Source organism: Phalaenopsis equestris, unplaced genomic scaffold (assembly GCF_001263595.1).
Source record: "Phalaenopsis equestris unplaced genomic scaffold, ASM126359v1 Scaffold233159, whole genome shotgun sequence".
NCBI lineage: Eukaryota > Viridiplantae > Streptophyta > Magnoliopsida > Asparagales > Orchidaceae > Phalaenopsis > Phalaenopsis equestris.
In genome coordinates, this window is record NW_018251112.1 from 53907 (window position 1) to 63681 (window position 9775).

Sequence of the window (9775 nt, forward strand, 5' to 3'; positions counted from 1 at the left end):
TATATATACATATATATATACATATATATATATATATGCTTCTAGAAGATTAAAATTCGATAAGAGAAATTTATTGAACTCGAGTTTACTCATTTTAACGATCATTAATGTAAATTCTCAAAAGATATAAGAAAATCTCATTCGGGGGGGGGGAGAGAGTTTACAAATCTGAACAACTCTAGTGATATTAACCCCCAACAGCTGGTATTGTCTAACTACCATTGCCCGACTGTCTTCTTCAAATCATTATTGTCTGACTACCATGTTCATCTATAAATTGTTACCTAATCATCATCTCCTTGCTATCATCGTTTAAGCATCATCCTAAATTTCTTTTACCATCCTTAAATTATTTTAAACTATATTGTATCATTTTCCCTAGCATGGAGGAAGAATTAAAATAAAAATTTACTTATGTAGTGAATTATATCATGCATTTCATTCAAGCTATGCCCCTTGGTTTTTCTTTTCTTGATACCAAAACTCTGGTGTCTCTTACAATCATTTTTATTTGTCTATTTATGTACAAATTCCTCATACATAGCTAAAAAATAAAACTCTCTGACTTTACCATCACAAATATTTTAATGTGTAATAATTTGACACTATTTATGAAGATATTCTCATTTTTCTGCAAGCACATGTCCAACAGTTCATATTTATAATTCTTATAATACGAATCTTCTTTCATAAATACTCATCAATCTAAAAAATCAAAGTTTCAATGAAGTACATCATAACTAAACAAAATTAAGTCCCCAACCTCTATCCCTAAAGATCACATGCATATAATGGAAAAAAAATCTAACTCAATTATTCTAACTCCTAAACCTAGCTAGTTAATGGAGGATATCATCAATACATGATAAAAATGCCAGTCATTAAATAATTAACCCATAGCTAGTCAATTTGAGATTATTTATGTAAGGTGCTTCACCATCATGTTGAATTTTCTTCTCTATTATAGCCTAATCCTTAACTTTTTGCCCCCACTTGTTTAACTCATTCTTATATTATTACTTAATCAAATCACAATCCTCAGGTTGCTATGGTAGGTTAAGGTCAGTCACACCTCATGTACACTAAATGTGATAGCATACAAATTATGCTATGACATCTTGTTCTCGCGAAGATTTTCTCATATAAGATAGAAATCAACTAACTTCAAGATATATCTGATGAGGTGGTCGGCTAACACTAATAGTAAATATGTCGTTCAATCCGAATAATAATAAAATCAATATAAATGATTTTATCTTTTAAAGTCTCCAAGCTACCAAACCCGTAATAATAACACAAGTATACGTATCGCTCAAGTAATAAAGGGCTCTAATGGAGTCCTAAGTATCGATCTCACAGGGAGTTGGAAATTCTTATGGTTATAACGTCAAACACAATATTCAAAATATAAAACGTATAAAACTTAAGTAAGAAAAACAAATCTAAAGTAAATTTAATGTGCGCAAAATGAAATGCAATTAAAAGAACTAAGTTAACTAAATTAATTGCTAAACTTTAATAGTAAACTTATAAATACTAAACAAAGTTTTAAAACGAAGAGTTCAAATTTAAGAAAGCATTCTTCCCCTTTACATTGAGTTTATGGAATGTGAAGAAATTAAAATCATTTATTATACAGATAAAATTGTATTGTGCCAAGTAAGAGCAATCATATTCTTTATCCTTTTATTGTGCATAAAGAACACTGACTAATCTAGAGTTTGGTCACTAAATTTGTGGTTAAGTTGAGAGGATACTGGCTGTCACTCCAGAGCTCTCACTTCTCCCTCTCCTGAGGGCTAACAACCTCGCTTTAGTTTCCAAGAAACTGGACCAAATTGGAGATTTTAATTTTTCACCTTCAAATCTCTAATTCTGCGCCCATCAAAGTATATTTTCCTATTATTTGCACGAAAACCTATGATTTACATTGTCACCCATGAAATTAAATGTGACTCTTACCTTGTTGTAGAAAGCATAACCCTTTTGGATTGTGTGTTTCTCAACAAAGTTTAACCTTTCAATTGTTCATATGGAAAAAGTAAATGAAGATCATAGTTTGAATCACCACAATTTATTGATATTTAAAACCTTACAAAATAAAACTAATTCTTTACAAAATCATATCTCATTGTAGGGAGAAAGATAAAGAAGACTACTCAGAATTCAGGAGATTCAAGAGAAGGATACGATAAAACATGGATTTCATAGATAAAAATAAGTTTACAAAACAACAAAAGAAAAAAACACAACTTATCTCATACTCCTTCCCAAGCTAATTCTTAGAAGTTCTCTTTAAGCACTTTCTCTCTTTACAATCACATTCAATTCTCTCTTAGAAGTGTCATGAAGAAGAAATCTCTCACCTTCCCACTCCTCTTACAACCCTAGAAGAAAATCCTCTCCTCTCTCACGCCAAAGCCCGTCTCTCTATCTCACGCCCCCTCTCTTCTCTAAACTCTACTCATTTTTAATTAGGGCCCGAAAAGAATTCAAAATTCCCTCCAAATTTTCCCTCGAAAGTCACACCCTTTTGCACCAAAAGATAAGTCCCCTCATCCAAGAGACATATCTCTTCATTAAAGAGCCTTCCAAAGTGTCTATATGCATTGAACCACTCCACGGTATGTTTAAAATATTTGGAGCCTTCAAAAACCGCTCAAAAATATTCATGAACCGACTTACTCCATCTTAATTTGTCTATGGTGCTTCTAACACCAATTTGGCCCTAGCCTAATGAAGTTCGCACTATTCTTTGGATTCTGGCGCTTTTGGTGCTAATCTGGCGCCTCTGGTGTAATTTCTCTGTAAAATGGTGCCTCTGGCACCAGTTTCTGGTGCTTCTGGTGCCATTTCTCAGGAAAATGACACCTCTGGTGCCAATCTGGTGCCTGTGGCGCCAGGATCACAAAAATCTCCATTTTGGCTCCAAATTTCCTTCTTTTTGCTACTTTTTTCTCCAAATGCCTAAAATTGATATACCTACAACAAAAATATGAAAATACCCTTCTTTAAAGTGTAATATCACAAAAATAAACATAAATATATACATAAAATAGTACATTATTTTGGTGTATCAAAATCCCCCAAACTTAAATGTTACTTGTCCTCAAGTGACCATTTACTTCATAAAAATATGACTTATGACAGAGATTAACTTATAAAAATCTATAATTTTTTTAATAAATATAATAGTATAACTTAAGAAAAACTTTTAATAACTTTGTTTAAAGTTAAAAGTATAAGAACAACTAGCAATTCATTCTAAGAGTTTTGAATCTCCATTCATTTCAAGAAAAATTGTAATTTTTCATATCAAAGATACTTAGAATGTCCATATGAAAAAAAAATTGATGAAAATTTTATTAGTATGGATGCTAATGCTCAAATACAAGTTTAGAAAATTTAATAAAGCTTTTTTCCTTAATTTGATTCAAGTGAAGTCATTTTTTGATTAAGCATCTCCTCAAGCTTCTCCTCACATATTTTTCTTTTTTTTTTCATTTTTTATTTTCTTTCTTTTCATTAGGATCTTTTCAATCCTACCTTTTCTTTTCTTTTTCGTGTGAGGATTACTATATCTAGATAGCCATTAATAATTTTTGAACTTCACTATCCCCTTCTTAAGAACTTCATTGTTCTCTTTTTAAAGTCAAAACTTCTTACCTTCACTTAATAAATTCATACTAGCTTTGAAAATTTTTTATAAAGTCTCATTCTTTTCTTCTTACATGAAACTCTAAGATTCTTAATAAATTAAAAATACAATTTCATTTACTTTAAATAGAAAAGCATAGTCTTATTCTTTCATATTAAATATCTTAACTCTAGAATTAACCTTCATTATTAAAGATTTTTGCTTAAACATACAATAATGTTTCTAATAAAAAATATAATTATTTAAAGTTAAACTCTAATATCCATGGTCATGTTAAATTAATTTTTAAAAGCATGGTTAATTGAGGACAAATAAAGTTAAGTTCACTTCCTTTAAAGAAATTTTTATTTCGCCCAAACTTAAGTTTTTCAATAATAAGTAAAGCATATAGTACAAAAAATTTGCAGGTGAAAGAAAACAGTAAATGCATAAAAATAAAACTAACATATAGATGATTATGAATATGATACTTGGCTCTTGATATTTTCCAGGTACTAACTTAAAAAGTAAAAGCTTTAAAATATTAAATAAGACATAATATATCAAAAGATTTGCTAAGAAAAGATAAATTAAAGACATAAATAGTAAACTTAAAAAACTAAAAATGCTAAAAAATAAAAAGTCTGCAATTTACTATTACATACACCAGTTTAATAGATCCACAAATTAAAAACATAAATGTTCCACATATACAATCAACAATAAAACAAAAACAAATAACAACACATAAAAACAAACAAAATTTAAATAAAATTTTACTCTTCATCATCCTCCTCTTCCTCTTCTTTCCCTTCTTCTTCTTCTTCTTCTTATTTTTCTTCATGCACATAAGGTGAGAAACTGGGGCATGTAGGAAACTCTACTATATGATCACCCCTCAAGAATCTAATCATTGCCTCTTAATATGCAATATCGTGTTGGACTCTCTTTTCTTATATTCATCATTATAGGCATTTTTGGCTTCTATACTACCTATTATGTTTTGCATTACTATAAGATTTGATTGTTGAATCATTAATTTTCCCTAATATTTTTAAGTGAAACAGAACCAGAAGTGTATTGTTCTGCAGCTGATGTGGATGGTCTACCACTACTTCCACTCTTAGATCCAACGAATGATTCAAATTTATGCACAATGGGATTTCCAATGGGTTTCAGTGGTTGCAATGTATCTTCATTTCTATCAAATTCTACTCCTGATTGTTTACATACAGTGAAAATCAGGGCAAGATATCCTAAACCACTAGTAATGATCTGAGCATTATGCACAATAAGAGCACTAATATCCACCACTTTCATTTTTTGAATGCTGAAATTCAACACTGCTCTTTCCTTAGTTACTTAGTCCAAGTGATTAGTTGGATGCAACTTTGTAGAGATGAAGTAATGCAATGCCTTAGATTGAACATTTAGCATGAAAGTGAAGAAATTGACTTTTGATTATTTTTAATTCTTCGTTCCCATCTTCCATCAATCAGATAGGCAATTGCTTCATCAAGTGATGAATCAGTCATCACAAATGCAACATACTCACAATGAAATGCATTTCTCGGTCCATAAAATTCATTGATTCTTCTTTGAGTAAATTTGACTTGCTTACCTCGAACATAAATGTGATCGTCCGTTGTCACTCGATAATTGGCATAGAATTCTTGAATCACTGGAAAAATGGCTACTGTAGTGAAGTAGCAAAAAGTTTCCCACTTCTGAACAATAATCAGCCTTTTAATCTCTCCTCCCAAATTTGAAAATGCTCGTTTCTAAATAAACTTTCTCGAGCCCATATTATTATTATAGTTATGTTGGGCCTTAAAATTAACTAATCTCCTTGCATTGAAATCTCCTATAGGCTTTCCCCTCTTTACTCTTGGAGCCATAAGAATCTATATATTACTTCCAACAAAATCCAAATAAATTCACAATATCATAAATTAAAAACCAAAATAAGGAATATTTGGTAAGAAGCTTTTCACAATGTGTTCTCATTAAACTTATTCAAAAAAAAAAACTCTCAAATTTTCGGATTTCCCAAAATGTAGGGTAAATCCATGGCCAACTTGACCTATATTGAACCCATGCACCAAAATTAATTAAGCCATGCCAAATTGATCAAACTAAAGCATCTACAACCACCTTTTAGACCCTAGTGATCAGGCTAAACCCACTTAGCCCATAGTAGGTGAGCCATGGACCAAAGGACCCCTGAATCAATGGATCTGTTTCCTAAATTGATTAAGCCAAAGTGACTTTTGTCAAAAACCATCACCAACCAAAATTACTTGTTGTGAGAGATTCTCTTGTGGTCCCTGATCCACCTGAGCACCTCTCCTACCTTGGCCAGCCACCCTAGTCACTGGAGGAGCCAAAACTAAGGGCCCCCATGCCTTAATCAAAACCCAAAGCACCCATCCAAGCTGCCTAGCTCTAATTGAACTTTAGCACTTTGAAGCCCTCCACCTCATCTCCACATTGCACCAAATTTGAAGCCCTAATAGCCAATCTAAGCCCTTCTATTTAAACCCCCTTCCATGGCTAGAAGATAAGGAGAACCAAATTTTTTTAGGAAGCTCTACCAAATTGCTTACAGAGCTCATCCAAGACTCTATAAGCTCATTGCAACCATCTCCTGGCCATTTCCCCCACCACCTGAGTCTAATTTTTTAGCTCAAAATTAGGAGAAATTTTGGCCATCCTCAAAGCTCCTCCAAACTCCAAATTGAACTGCTCTTAAGCTTACCCAGAGCAAGAGAGGAAGATTCCCACTAAAATCCCCCCTCTGTTGAGCTCTCCAAATCACTCCTAGACCAAGGCCGCACCCCATTTCATTGAACTTTTGCCTGGTGATTACACCAGAGGAAATTAATATATCCAAAAGGTTTGTTGGACTCCATTGAAGCTTCCACAAGCATCTGATTGAGGCCTCCCCTCTTAGACAAAGGTATAGGCCATTAAACCTAATCTTGAGCTTGGTTTTCACCAAATGTGAAATAAAGTTTAATTTTATAGCATTGTAACCTTATGGATGTGTTTTTCTTGAGTAGTTGAAGGTGTAGGAGCAAACCCCATTTGATTTGGTTGAGTATCGAGCGAGATCTTAAGTTTAGAAATTTAACGGCTCAAGAGTTTGGTTCATCGGTGACGATGAAGGAGGACTGTCTGATCGCGCGTGTATCGGACGGACGGACGAGATCAAGCCGGATGAGGGAATATGACATGAATAGCGGGACACGTGACTGTCGAGTCAGATGGTAGCATTGAACTAGAACGCAACGCGTGGTGCTTGAGAGAGGAAGAGGATGATGTGGCAGGTGACTGGGTTAAATAGAAAAATAGACTTTTTATGATTTAAATAAATTTCATATGTTTAAAAAATCGTAACTTTTCATTAAAAAAAATTAAAAATACCCTCTTACTCACTGAATAGAAGAAAATAATGTTGACCAAAAATAAAAATTATTTGCTCACTCTTTGATTTTAAATTAATTAAATACTCTTTGTGGTTTTTTAATTCATTATGACTAAGCATTTCTCACCATAGATTAAAATTTTGCAGGTTTGTTCCTCATGACAGTGGCTAGGCTCTCTGATTTTTTCAAGGTAAGAGGACATCTCTGTGCTTCTAACCCTAATTTTTAAGCTAAGATGGTTATTTTGGCTTAAATTAATTATGTGAATTGAAATATCGCTTGGAAAATTATGGGATAAATTTTAGTAGGTTTTCTGTGGTCAGAGAAGCTAAGGAAAAATGTCACGATGGTTTGAATAATTTTGTACATTTATGTATTTAATTAAGTTTGTCAATGTCGTACTAATTTATGTAAATTAATTATTAATAAAAAATTAACAAAATTAATTCTACATGAATAAAAATTATGTTAACCCACTATAAAAATTTGAAAATTATTTGATTAAGTTTAAGTATTAAAGTTGATTTTACTAAGAAACATTGTATTTTTGTACAAAAATAATTATATTAAATCAAATACACTTAGGAAAATTATGAAAAGTGGTTATTTGAGCTCCTTGTGATCAGGAACACTTAGGAAAAATAAAATTTATTTTTGATAAAATACTTGATTTTTGAGCTATATTTTAAATTAAAAATAATTAAGAATAATTAAAAATACTAAATTTATAAAAATATTTCAAAATATTCCTAATGGTTCCATAATCACTTAGGACTCATTAAAATATTTTTTCTAATTTTTCTAAGTTAAAAATAAATTTTTAAAGGCCCAAAAATGTATTTTCCTATTTTCCTCATTAAAATAATTATAATAAATAAAATAAAAAAATTTGTAAAAATATAACATTTGTTTCTCTGAGTTTTCTGGACTCAGAGAAGTTTGATAAAAATATAAAAAATAACTTTTCTAAATAAAATATATTTTTCATTGAAATTACATCATTAAATCAATAAATAATTATAAAATTAAATTAAAATTTTAATTGAAAAAAAATCATGAAATTATTTGAATTGTGCTTCTCTGACCTAAGAAAACCTTAAATAATTTTTCTATAAACCAAAAACTTTATTTTGATTGCTTAATTAAATTAATAGAGAAAATCTTATTTTCCAAGTTAAAATGACCATTTAAATTAAACTAAAATTTGAAAACCACATTTTCTCCGCTCATACTTTAATTACTCTAGGGACATGGTACTCTAAAATCTTTGAAGTCATTTAAATTGTGCTTAATGAGTTGTGAAGTGAAGATTCCCAAGGGTAAAGTGGTAATTTTAGATTTTGATACCTCAATCAAAATTTTGGATTAATCAAAGGGAAAATGGGTAATTTTGATCCTAATGAGTATGTTTGGATGGTTGAAACATAACAGGTAAAAGGTAGAAGCCAACTTGCCACTTTTCCATGATAAGAATAAAGTTATACATTACTAAATCATCAAGATTTGGAAGTTAATCAAAATCAAATGATTTCCAAGTGATGGGCTTAAACAAGGGAGATGATGTTTCACTTATGATTAAGTTGACAATAAATGATGACCTGACTTCTTTTAATCAGAATCCATATCACCTAAATTAAAATTCTAACATTTGCTAATCTTTCTCACATCAGATTTACTAAGGGGCTTGGTAGTGATCTAGGCTTGACTTTAAAACTTGATTGATGGGATTTAGAAGATAACATGATTGATGATTAACACCACTATCGGCCCAGCTTTAGTGATGGGTACAAAAATCTTTAATGACTGAAACTTTCCTTAGGGGTATTCACCTACATAAATTTTAAGTAAAATATCAACTGATTAATTAAGTACCCCGTCCTCAAGTTGGTTAAAACGTCGAGATTAATCGAGTAATTGGGTCATTTTAGTTTGACCTGTGATGATTAATGGAACAATATAATAAGTTCAAAATGAACTCAAATACTTCAAAAGATCTTTAAAGCAAAACGGGATCACTCCCTGAACACTTTGGAATCTCTTGGATATTTTGACGGTAAAATTGAAATTGCTATATTTTATTCTAAAATCTTCCATTAAGATCATTCAGGACTCAATAAGTCATGAGATTGAGGTTTGTTAGATACACTTTCAACTATTCTTGTTTTAATTTTTCCACAATATTATAATTGCTTGTTTGTGTACTTTAATTTCTTGCAAAATCAAAATAATCATTTTTAAAATTAATCTACATTTTCAAAAAAAAAAAACCTAAAACAAATTGTTTCAAAGGTAACCATAAATCCTTTGAAATTTCACTAAACTTAAAAAGTCCTTTTGAATTTATGCAAGTCCCTCGGAGGAGGTAACCCACGGTTGCTGACAACAACTTTATATATGCTTAAAAATATAAGTATTTAATACTGCTGCTAAAAGATTTAATTCCTCAGCAACTGCACCAAAAACTTAATAACAGTTATAGATTCGATAAAGAAGTATGTATAAAATATTCAGTAATTGTAAAGTCAGACTTATCAACGCAAGTATACGTATCGCTCAAGTAATATAAGGCTCTAATAGAGTCCTAGATATCGATCCCATAGGGAGTAATATTAGAACTACGAAATAAGATTTAGAAAAGAAATACTTTAATCGCAATAATGGAATTCAATTTGCTTATCTGTCGCTAATAGACAATTGAAATAAATATGTA